We start from the raw sequence: 13164 nt of genomic DNA, 5'->3' as shown, positions 1-13164 counted from the left end.
AACATTTATGCTCTTTATTTTTTCAAATGCAGTGTCATTTCTTTGGGGTAAGGCATCAATGGATGGTCGCCATACATTCCGCACTATATTAGTGAGATAAGGATATCTATTGATTGACTCAACTGCAGAGGTTCCCGGATTGGAGGAAGCAAAGCTTATTAGCACGCAGCAAAGCACGTGTGCCAACATTTACATGCAACAGAGAGGAGCGGCGTGTGCGTATGACCCTGAGAAGATGGCGGGCACCCCGTCTTACACGGGCACCTCCTGAGCCACCCTCCTCTTCCTCTTTATGTGAACGCCACACAAGCCCACCAGCAGGCCTCACAACCCCATGAGGAGAAATGGGGTCGTTTGCCTCCGTTATCTCCTTTTCTCAACACCGCACCACGCCCCTCCTCCTCTTTTTACCCCTTGCTTAACTTCCTCTCTCTCTTTCTCCAATCACCCCACCTTCCTTCCTTCTCCTCCTCCTCTTTCTTCTAACCCCCCCACCCCACCCCACCCCGCAGCCCTCAGCCAATAGTGTCTGGGTGTCAGGCAAGCTCGGAGAAGCTGTTGTCATGGTGACGGGGCTCCTGTCTGCGCTCTGTCCCTCAGGCATCCCACATCCAGAAAGCAGCATTGTGTTTACATGAGGAAGGGAGGAGGAAGATGGAGAAGGAGGAGGGCTGGGAGCAAACTGCTCCACTTTGGTCAGCTTTTATTGTGCATGCATGCGTATGCACATGTGTGTATGTGTGTGCCCCTCAACGCCACAGACACGCAGGCATCTCACACTCCTATTCCTGGCACCTCCACCCAATCTATGACCTTTCCTGGACTCCAGTCTGCAGACAGGCAGGCTTGACCCCAGTGTAAAACCGCACCTCTTTAAACACACACACACCCCACTAGATCAAGTAGCCAACCCAAACCACTTTGCACCTGGTGCCACCCAAAATAAGGTCCCCGTGGTGCAGGGTCACATAACTATTCTCATGGAGCAGGTGCATGCTAGCAGTAGCCATGTAGCTGTTATGGAGATGATACGCTGACCAAGCGAGTAAAGGAATTGCAAGATGGAGAGAGCCTTCGCATTTAGGCTTGCCCATCTCCCGAGGTCAGGGTACTTGTGATTGATTGAGACAGAAACTCATTTGGGTGTATTCCTGAACTCGAAGTTCTACAAAGTATGATCCCTGAAATGCTAGCGTCAAAACAAAATGGCTAACTTCCTGTTCAATCGCAGCTATGGGTCCTTCGGACTTTTTCAAGCATCGGGAAAAACTGCAACGCTGAGTTTTGGAGTATGGGGGGGGGCTCTCAAACTATTGGGCGTCTGAATTACAATAAAAAAGTAATGAAGGGATTCAAAAAGCCAGTTGTGAAGAGTGTTAACAACTTGATTATTTTGACTGTTGACGTGGCAGTCGAACAAAGGGAGAAAAAAAACGAAATAAATTTGCATGACCTCCAGGCTATTCGTAGTTTTTTTCCTTACTATAGCTTTTGCAGCACCTCTCCCACCGTGAGTGAAACGTAGCGTCGCAGAGACGGGACGTTCCGACGATGGCGCTACGGTGGAACAGTCGGCGCGGGTGTCTGTGTTTGGCTCCACAATGCCTTTCATACCCCTCGTATCAGCCCTCCTTTCATCAGACCACCCCCGCTGTGCCTCTACGGAGGAGGGGTCCGGTTGGAGAGGCGGATTAGCTTCCGACTGGTCCTGATTCTGAAAGGGGGGGGGGGGGGGGGCTTAACCAGCCTTGAAAAGGCAGCGAGGAATACGCAGGAGGGAGAAGAGGACTCCTTGTTGCTCTTTATTTGTTTACATTGAAATATACACCAAACAGTATTTTACATTTTGAAGTATCTCAGGCTGGGTTTCATAGATAGACTTGAATTGGTTTCGGGCACTTGGACCTGCATAGCAAATCCAGCCTGACTGCATGTGTCAATGTGAGGACATCAGCCAAGATGAACACTGCCCAACCTCTTTTATGTAAATTGTCTTATTACCGCCGCCATTCATGTGTGATTTCAAGTGATTCCAAAGAAGGAAACGAAAAAAGAAAAGAAAGGGACGTAGCCCCCGGCGGACGCAATCTGATTTAGCGCTCGTTGAACCTGATCAATCAGAGTTCACACTTGCTAAAGTGAAACATAAAAGAAAGAAAAATAAGGCATTTTGTCAGAGGACAAGGGAGAAAGAATGGGAGCCAAGGACGTTTTTGTGTTGGCTCTTGGATACTGATTGTTCGTTAATACGAGTGGAGGGTGTCTATTCAGAAGACAGGACAACTCGACGGAAGGAAATTAGCGGCAAAGTGGCGCTCGTATTCCCTCCGATGTGGCGTTCCAAACGGCTCACCTGCTCCCATCCTCCGCCCCTCCCGCACCCGCCCGCCGTCCCTGCTGCCCTCCAGCCTCGCAGCAAAGCGCAGAGCAATCCCTCGGCGGGTCAGCCAGATTAAACCGCCGCTGTAATCGGCTTGGCTTTCACCTCCTTGTCCTCGGCCCGAGCGAGAGATGGATGGAAGCGATGGAGGGGAAGGCGGAGGAGTTAAAGGCCGGCGGGATGGAGAAGTGAAAAGAGTGGGGAAGGAGGCAGCTAAATGACAACAAGGGCACGGAAGAGAGGGGAACAAGGAGAGCCAAAGGGGCTAATGAAGGTCGCAAAGGGGGCGATATTAAACAAGGGCTAGGGTTGCGGTGAGCTTATGATGATGAAGCGAACTTGCTGAGGTTTTGTCAGACAGACTCCTCGGGCCAATCGGAGCCCTGATGTGAAGCTTTGGGGTCATGTGACTGATCAACAGGTACCCCCACTACTTTTGAGATCATGCAGTGGGGAGGATGGGAGGGAAGAAAAAGCTGTGATATTTGAGCAGGCCATATGGTGGGTGAAATGGGGGAGTTTTTTTTTTTTTTTTTTAAATAAATATAAATAAATGATCACTCTTCCGTCTTTTTGTCTCTCTAAAGCAGCTGACTATCAGTTTTGCGAGCTCTCCAAAATCGACTACGAGATCGGTCTCAGTCTTTTCCAGCAATTACTTTTAACTGAGTATAATAGAACCAAATCACTCAAATCACTTTACGATGCTAACATAGACTATGGAGTTCTAAAGGGCCAACAAGGCCAAACGAAAACGTTAAGTGTACAACATTTGCTCACTGATGACTCCAGCATGCGTTTTGTTAATGAGCTCCATCAATAAAGCAAGAAAAGAGAACATGAAAGGCAAGTCGAGGAAAGAAAGGAAAAAACACACCCACAACACGCACGCACACACCGACCGCCACTTTCACGCCTCACAAGAAGTGATTGATGATTTTAGGAAAGGGGGCTCTCTGACACAGGAAGTCCAGTCTGGGTCAGACCTCATCGACCATCTGCGACACACAACAACACTTTGCGGTGTTTCCTCGTCAGCACATCGGGACACGCGATACCGCTTCCTCTCGCGCCGTCGCCGATCGTCGGCTTTGGGCTTGGTGCGAGCCTGGTTTTTTTTTTTTTTGGTGACAGCGGCCATTACGGCGAATAATTGAGGAGCAAATGAAGACAAACGATTTGATTGCCGAGCGTGCCCCAGCAGTCAATCCGCCATCGAGGTGGCTCCCATTCACATGCATTGATCAGCTTTACAACCTAAGTAGCCGGCCAGGAAACTAAACGGCGGTGATCAATGCTATTTAACAGATTATTGAGTGCCGACTGGTTGCCCGGGACCCGAAGAAGATGGGGGGGGGGTAGATAGAAAAAAACGAGAGCATGGGAGATTGGTTGCTTTGGTGATGGCCAATGTTGGAGAAATGGCAAAGAAACAAATAAAGGTCAAACCCAAATATTTTGCTTATCGATATGCCATCAAAAGATAATTTGTATTCCATTTATTTTTCTGAACATGTATTTTTATAAGTTATTCTTCAACAAGAAGAAAAAAGCTTTATTGTTCTAACTTCTACAACAAGAATAGTCTGACAACCATTGTTTCAAAATGGCCGCCTAGCCTAGTTCATGTTGCTAACTTAAGAGTCTTTGCTGAAGATTCGAGCAGCTTTCAATCAAAATTCGACACAGCGGTGGCTGGAAAGCAGCTCTTCGGAATCAGACGCTCCTTTGTTAGCTGCGCGAGCTCGACGGCGGTTTCAAGTGGCGCGCGCGACAATGGCTCCGGCAATTACGACATTTTGACTAAATGCTCCTTCATGTGCGCCACGTGAGTTGCCGTTTTGGAATTAAATCTACGTGCCACCTGTTTTGCCACTTTTTGCTTTTCCTACTACACAAAATTCCCATTTATCTATGCGACGACATGAAGCCACCTCCAAACATGCTCGGCAGCATTTGGTAGCGTTTAACAGAGTAGCGCGTTACCATGGTGACCACCCCTGCACGGGCCCCAAGGAGCCCATGAAGCAGCGTGCTTTGTGAACCAAAATGTGTTTCTCGTCAGCGCGAGTGTGTGCCGGGCACTAAAACGTCATCTAGACTCGGCTTGTAATATTTGTGTGTCTGTTTTACTGGGGCTGAGATTTAAAGCAACAACAAAAATGACAACCCCAAAAAACAATCTGTTTGGGGTAACAAGAATGTGGCCAAGCTTCGGTGAATTACTATGAGAGAGAGGGAGTGCAGACTTAAATCTGGCTGGAGTAGATACGTGGCTGCGTGTACATGTGTGTGCGTGTGTTTTTACTCCCCGCGCCTTTTTCCTCAGTTCAGCAGAAGCTCATTAAATTCAGCAGGAATGGAAATCATTTCTGCACAGAGCGCGCTGGAGACAGAAGAAGATGGAGGTGAAGACTGCGTGCTGCGTGTGGGGAGCATAAATACATTTTTGTATATATATATATTCTTTTAAATTAAAATTAGCCGGTTATGTTAATTTTATATGGCGGGAAAACCAACGTATGTGTGAAATTAGTTAAAAGGGGAATTTGAAAAGGTGCAAGCAATATTTATGTTCAAATGATTAGAAACTGGAATTATTTTTGCTTTGCCAAACTTTGTAAAAGAGCTTCCGCATGGGACAAGAAAGATCTGGATGAAGATATAAATCCAGGATTTGTTTTTCCACATTTGTTGTCGCAAATTGGATATTTTCCCAAGGCGAAGGATTTGCATCACAGGAGTAAAGTAACAAAATTGCATTATTTTCTCCCGCTTGGCCCAATTTGGATGTGCATCATGGCAGTATTAGCAGGGGGGGGGGGGGGGGGGTGTAAAAAATATGGAATCGAAACAGATATGACTCCATTAGGCACAGTACTGTGAGTCACTTGAAAGTATATTATATTTATTTTAAAAATGGATCAACAAGAAAAATACGAGTTACTAATTTTGAAAAGTTTGGCCAAACACCAGCAAGTGTTCTGATAAGCAGCACACAAACACGCAATTTGTATGTTTCCGTGTGCTCAATTTTAAGTCATTTTATTTCCATTTGGAAAGACGTGTTTATTTGCTCAAAATGATGAGGCAACCACTTGTGGCCCCCGCAAACCACACATTGAGAAAGCCCGTAGTAAAGTTGTTTTTAAGAAATCCGACGCGCTTAATCTAGATTAGGGATGTCCTCAGTGTCCATAAACGCATGTAAAAAAAAAAAAAAAAAAAGTCAAGACAAACAACCAAATATAGCCAGATGGAAATATTAATAATAAAAAGGTAATCTGATGTGGTAGCAAATCAGGGTTTGCCTCCCGCCCTAGTCTCCTCCAGATGTCTCCGCTGCTTGCTGCCACACAATATGAAGCAGACGCTAATCTGGTCAACGATGAGGAGATTACAACATACCCAAAAAAAAAAAACAGCTGAGAGGAAAGAAAAGCCTTCAAAACTTCTTGCTTGGACTTCATACGGCTCCATTCAGTGAACACTGACCTTTTTTTATTTCCCTCCCCATTTTAAGAGTGCAGCATGCTGGATCTCTCCACTGCCAAATGTCAACGTTTTACAGAAATGTGTAACAATAAACACGACTCTGACCGCACACGGGGGATGCGTCCAAGGACTGACACGCGCGTAGGCGCAATTGTGTGAGCGGTGACATTTGGGGTTTTATTATTAATGCATTAGGGCCAGGGACAAATTCATAAAAAAGAAAAAAATATCTATATCTATATATATCATTAATTTAATTTTCTATTTTATTTATATATATATATATATATATATATATATATATATATATATATATATATTAATTTGTTGTTTTTTGCAGAGGACAAAGAATATATGCATTTGAGTATTGTTATATTTTCTGTCTCCTTGGCGATCCTACGTTATGTTCTTTGGGTTGACCATCAATTACAGGGCCAATTAGTGAGAAATCCCACAAAAAGCTGCTATAAATTCATTTAGAGAGAAACGTTGTATCCTAAGAACAAGCGTTGAGCCAGTCGATTAATTAGGATGTAGGTGGATTTGGATGTCGGTATCAAGCCTGGTCTTATGGAAGTAAAATAGGATTTCAGAGAAAAGGTGATCACTGATTCTGGGAGTCGTTCAAAAAAGATTTTTTTTTTTAATTACTCAATGTTGTGGAAAATGTATGCAATATTATAATGTACAAATGTGCATGTTACGATCTTTGGGTCAACGATAACATTACATGTCAAATTTGAGTGAGAGCCCTTGAAAAGCCGCTATGACTACACGTCGACAGAAATAATAAATGTCGAGAATGGGAGGAAGGTCCAAATGAGAGCGTGGCGACGGCAATGGCGGAGGAGGGCGGGTGTTACCGCAGCCACGGAGGTAATCAGCGAGCCAATGGGGAGTCATTCCACTCGGAGCCAGCAGGCTTCACAAGTACCTTGAATAAAAATAATCATTACGGAGCATTAAAGGCACCGTCTGTAAATATACCCCCGGTAGCGGTAAAGAACGAGAGCCGCGGCGTCAAAATGTAGATTGTGTGAGGCGGGAAAGGCAACGGGAAAGAAAAGGCAAGAGAGCGACACAACTTGGTTTGTGTTGTCTAGAAATTGAATGACAAAAAAAAAGGCTTTGTTTGACGCTCGCTCAGTGTCCTGCAGATTTCAAGGACTCCTTTTCACTGCTTAATTCAATGAGCAAGAGACAATACACACACACACACACACACACACAAACAGACAAGTGTGTGTTGTCTGTGTGATTACACAAAAACAACAATTAAGGCACTCGTGCACACGTGCATCCACCCATAGCGTCATTGATAGTTTATTTGGGTTGGGAGTTTGGGTGCTCAGCTGGTACTTGAGACTGGTGGACTGGCAAGGCTGTACGGCGCACACACACACACACACACACACACACACACACGCGGGTATGCAAACACAGTGCCAGGTTTCGACGCCAATCACAAGCTAACCCACTTCCACTGAGAGAAGTAGTGGCCAAAGCGTAAGAGCAGAAAAGCAACTCAGGCGATCAATGGATCGATCCATGCTTAAGTTCTGGCCGGATTTGCTGCCATTTCTCACAGATATCAGATTGTGCTGCATTTGCAGCCTTTATAAAAAATCAAACTATAGCAAGGCTGCGTGTGCTGAGGTTGGTATTTTTCTTTTATCGGACGCATTTGTCAACTTGCGCTAATGTGGCACGCTACTAGACGCAACAAAGTTGCTCGTAGGAACTTTTATTAGCTATGTGTAGCTTTAAGATAGCAAATGCTGCTAATTGTCAAGTCATTAGCGAGCATCTGGACTTGTTGCTCACAAATCAAGATTCTCAAGAAGGAAAAAAACATTTCAAGCAACAGGTCAGGTCACACCTAAGTCCACAGCTCAGCAAAAATAACCTTGTCCTATAAGCCACATGCTGCTTCACCAAGTCTAAACACAAAGCTATTATTATCCCGCTGGAGTTTACCTAAAGGGATTAACTTCCTCAGCAGTGTAAATACGGAAATGATCCAAAATGTTCTCCAGCTCCGCTCACTGCAAGGAGCTTCAATGCAACGATTCAACGGGTTGAAAGTCTCCCGGGGACCGGCCTGACAATCCTCTGAGCACTCGTCAATGTTTCAGAGCTAATGAGGAACAGCAGAAGTGGAGTGCTACTCCGAGCTGGTCCTCGGCAAAAGAAAGCAGGAAGCCGGAAAAGAGCAGCGAATTTCCCTCGTCCTTGAAATTGACTTAAAAGTACGAGGGGCCCAAAGTGTTGTTAGCGCGGGGGTAATAAACTCATGCCAGGTTCTTGTGGCTTCTCCCCAGAAAGTTATCTAAGCAGAGTTGAAGCCATGTGAGCGTGGCTCGTGGAGCATCACGTGAAGTGCTGAGGCAGAACAGGAAAATGCGGGCAGGGCAGGAGAAACACCACGGATGACGTGATTTAACAGTGGTTAACCTTGTACCACTGTTGAGAATGTTAAAATGTTTTGTGGTTTGATTGACAGAAAAGTGAAGCGGTACCATGACTCAATCCGTTCCATGACTGAGCTCGTAACACCAACGCCCCCAAAAATTCGAAGTGATTTTTACAAAAATAGCAAAATTTTTGGGGTAAATAATGTCATTCTCATTCTTTCAACGGAATTAATATTCACACTTTCAAATGGAAACACTTTGAAAGCATCAACTGGAGCTTCGGCGACATATTCTTTTCCGCTCCTGCCGCCCGCCGCCTCACTTTGAAGCTTCCTTCTGTCCACGTCCGTCAAACACACATCACGAGGAGCTCAGGCGCTCGCCCGAGTCGAGGATCAAATGCTTTATGGCCACTTTAAGCCGGACCGCAATCAACCTACAGGTGGAGGGAATCATAAACAATATTTGATCTTCTGCTTCTGTCACTCGCAGACCTCCGACTGCAAACACACGCACGTAGCTTGAGGGCAGCACTTTGGTGCGCGCCTCAGATACATAAAGGTGTACACGCGGCATAGGACGCCGCCTGGCCTTTAAAGGGACAGCGGGAAGAAAAAAAAATCTAAACGACAACAAAAATGCCTGCATGGGATGTATAGGAGGGGGAGGGAAAGTTGAAAGATGGAAAACGGTGTGTAGGCAGCACTTAAAGCAACAAGAAGAAGACATCGCCCTGGCAACTCCATTCCTCTACTGTCTCTCTCTCTTCCCCTCCCTCCATCCGAGAAAAAGAAAAAAAAAACCCTACTCTGCTTACATTATGGATGTTATTATTATTCCAGCATGTCGTCATGTCGCCCCCGCTTCTCTCCTTCCCCCGAGCGAGAAAGCGGGCACTGCTGGCACCCGGCCAGATTACCCAATCAATCTCCTGTGAGAGGGGAGGCGGGGGTGGGGTTGCGGAGGGGAGTGAGCGCAGAAGAGAGACGAAAAGAAAAGGCAGAGCAGCGGGGTGTGTGCGTTGTTGGCGGGGAAAAAGACTTGAGAGGAATGGGAGCAGGAAAAAGGAATGGATGAGTAAATTCTACTCCCCCCCCTGAAAAAAAGGACAAAGAAAGAGGAGGTGGTTCTGAGTACCTGGAGCGTCAACCTGAAAAGCGTGCACGCACAAACACACAAAGGCCGGGCCATCAAGCTTGTTTACAGAGTGAGGCTCCGCCCCCTGTGCCACCTGTTACTGTGGTACAGCCTGACAAATGTTTAACCCTCCCAAAACGTCCCCTGGCAACGGCCCACGGCGCACCTCCGGCCGTCGCATCATGACATCGTTTTTCATCTTAATTTACAGGAGCTGGCGTACTGCTTCAGTTCGCTGATGTGGGACCTGAGGAAGAGTAAGTCGGCATCCGTGACGTGGAGCGTAACACGACATGAGCTGTGAGGGGTTGAGTGACACCAATGCAGACCTCCCCGAGGGTGCAACTCCTCCACAATCTGACATTGGGACTGGCAGGGAAACGGGAGTTGAGAACATTCAGTTTCTTCCATCCCGTTGGTGTGCAGTCAAAGTATTTCCGAATACACTCAAAAGGCACTGGCGGAGCTAGGATTGTTTTTTTTCCCTTGGGGAGGGGGCATGGGGGGGCCCAGGATGTCAGTGGGTCTGTAAAAACAATTGTTTTTGTGTTTTACAAATCCACAAAATTATTCAGAAAATGCTGATAAAGATCGATTCGATATTCCCTTTGGGCGAAAGGCTGGAAATGTGGAAAAAAATCCTCAGAAAAATTTGAAAATACCAAAAAGTCAATTATCTGATTTGGCATCTGGGGGCTCCAACCATATTTCGGTGGGGGGGGGGGGACCCACAGTGCTAGCCACAGTGCTAACGATACTACCCACCATTATGGGGTGTGCTTCTACCAACTTTGCCTTGCACTAAAATAATAACAAAATAATCGTATTAATAAAAAAACACTTTGCATTTGTATTTAGTGATGAGGCTTAAAAGGAAATCCCGCTTCACATGTGGACAAAAAAAAATCCAATATTTTCTCCTGTTTCTTTAATAGATTATTACTTCAGGATTAGATTCCACAAACGCGAACAAGGTCTTAACCATCTATTTCTAGACACTAATATCAGATTATGCCCTTGCACCTCATGACAGTTCTCTGCGCCGTCGTGTCAGTGACGCACTCGCAGCGTAAAATCCGCGACGCTTCCGCGGGGTGCCGACCTTGTATGGGCACGGATCGCAGATGTTCGGGGTCGTGACCTCTGGCTGAGCCCGAGCGAAACGTCTGCAACAACAAGTCTGGAGCGCGGCGCTCCCTCAAAGATTGTTTGTCCCGTCACGATAAGCGAATGTCACGGAGAGCGCCGCTCTTCCATCTCCTTTAATGTGCGTGCGAATAAATGCGTTCTTCGTGCCTTTTAATCATTCGTGTCGACGTTGCCGTAATCAAAGTGCTTTAGAAGAATTCCGGAAAAGAGGAGTACAAAACGTGACTTTGTCCTCTTCTGGGAATTGAAAGTGATTAAAAACTAAGATGGAGGCAGATTGACAGAAAGACAACAGTACTTAACATGATGAAAGCGGCCACTTCAACGGAGGTACGGTGGTGCTTTGAGATACAGGTTGAATTTGTTCCGTGACCACGCTCTTAATTCAAACCCCTCAAATGAGTACAAGTATGTGTTCAAAGGTTACGTATATCACAGAAACATCTATGCTAGTTTCGTTAGCCACTCTATGCTGTTCTGCATTATGTGTTAGCATTAAGCTAAGTGGACATTGATGTGGTTGTTTAACTAAATACATAGCATTTCATTTGAATTTGTTTTTGTTTTTATTTTGACAGTAAACTTATCTGGGAGTGCCATTAAACACTAACAATTAAATCTTTCTCTACATACGTATGACAGTCAAACAAACACATTGGAAATTAGAACAATTTCAATTCGGAAAGAAATGCCTCTTTAATCCCTTTGTTAAAACAATATTGTGCATCGTGTGTGTAGTCATTTGCATACCAGCATGGCTGCATTGTTATGGCATGACAACATAAGGACTTTGCAGGGGTTCCGGGAGCGTGGCCAGGCCTCCAATCCCAGCACATTCCCCTGGATTAGCTGTCAACCCATCCCCAAATCTGAGGATTAGCACTTCATATTCCATTATCTTTCCAAACTGGAGGGTCCAAAACGTCAAAGGGGGACGAGTAGGGCAGGGTTGAGCAAGACACGCTTTCCAAAAGAGTCAAATAGAGCCAAAATACTGTTGCCAAGCAACCAATTCCTGGACACAAATGACTAAATGTCACATATACCGCACATGGTTGATTTTTTTTTTTACACGGAAAACAAACCCAATAAAGGACCGCCTCTTCATTTTCTATAACGTGTACCCTCATTAGGCTCACAGGCGAGCAGGAAGGCCAGAGACAGGATTCAAACTCAAACCTCCAGCGAGGCAGACGTGGTAACCACTGCAACACCGTGCTGCCCATCATCAAATAATCTTGATGAAACTTCCCCACGTACCAGGCGGAGCGTGCGCGTGACTACTCCAGGGAGTTGCATTGCGTTTCACTCCGCCATCCGAAAGGGGGGGGGGGGTTAAGGGAGCCGTTATCAGCAAGGGGCCGCAAGTGGAGGCTTGATCGGGCCGCTAAGTCCGCGGGGACGGGCGAGCTCAAGTTAATCAGAAACAGACAGGCCCTTTGTCACCCTAGGGATTCACACGACGTCGACCCTGACGGTTCTCCCGCGTCGTGCAAAAGGAAACAATCGCAGTGCTGTGCGCATGCATCTCGGTTTTGTTGACTGGCCGGTGGAACCTTGAAAATTGAACACTAGCTGATGACCGGTTTGCTATTATACATATGCGTGACCAAAATGTCAAGCCTTGGCAAACCTCGGACTGGTCAGTCAAACATAATTGCGCTCAATTGGAAATTTTGTACAGCCTCCATCGTGTGGGCTAACTCTTGGGTTCAAGGTTCAAGCATTTGCTACAAAGTCGTTAAACGTGTAGCCGTGAGGTGCTGGCTAATTTCTAACCTTGGAGATGGATGGGTGCAAATAAACGAAAGGCCAACAACTAGTTCTTACTCTTCCATCCCACTCGCTCTTCGACTGACTTCCTCAACTTCAGTCAGGTCAAAGCTCAAGCATCATCGCTTGTATCCTTGAACTCCTCGAGACTGGCATTTATTCCAATGTCCACATTTCAGCTCAAATGCACTCGCAGCTTTTTAAGGCCCGCGGAGGGGTCAACCCGGCCGTCGTTTAAGCCTCGACGTGCAGGTATCCAGCTGGCCTACCTCTGGAGAAAGGTGTAGCAAATTATATGGCATTTAGATTAATTAGACACAGTTGTCAGATTTAATTAACGACTAGGTTTAATTAACCATGTAATTAATCTTATGGTGGTCCAACTCACGCGCACACAGAGAAACGTGTCAGCTGGCGCCTACACACACACACACACGTATGACATGCACAACAAATGTAATGTGTTGGGTTGTCAAGTGTCATACAAGAGTTTGACTGCCTACGGGGGGGCTCAAAGCGCCCGAAAGGAACGCAAAGCATAAAAATAGAAACCGTAATCCGTTTCAGGTAAAGCGAGCACCCGACCCATTCAACGGCCTCATTTACATGGACTGACAACGTGTGAGCTCATGCTAATCATGTTACCAAGTGTGGCGTGCAAACTGTTCTATTCATAATGGAGCCGCGGCCATGCAAAAGTATTGGGACACCGGAGATACAGAATTTTACCACAACAACCCCTTGCATGAAAATAGTATTGCTATATATCTTTTAAATTGATCAGTAATTCATCAAGAATTTGCCAAACGATTCATT

At 45.9% G+C, this 13164-nt stretch overlaps 1 protein-coding gene across 2 annotated transcripts in view; it reads right to left on the bottom strand.

Annotated features, from left to right (window-relative positions):
- The window catches only part of ssbp4 (single stranded DNA binding protein 4), a 53263-nt gene that overhangs the window by 23815 nt on the left and 16284 nt on the right, over positions 1 to 13164 (bottom strand). The gene's annotated exons all lie outside the window — the stretch shown is intronic.

The sequence above is a fragment of the Syngnathus acus genome, chromosome 4, assembly GCF_901709675.1.
Source record: "Syngnathus acus chromosome 4, fSynAcu1.2, whole genome shotgun sequence".
Lineage (NCBI taxonomy): Eukaryota > Metazoa > Chordata > Actinopteri > Syngnathiformes > Syngnathidae > Syngnathus > Syngnathus acus.
The sequence above is the reverse complement of the archived record's forward strand: the minus strand, read 5'-3'. Positions and strand labels throughout refer to the sequence as shown.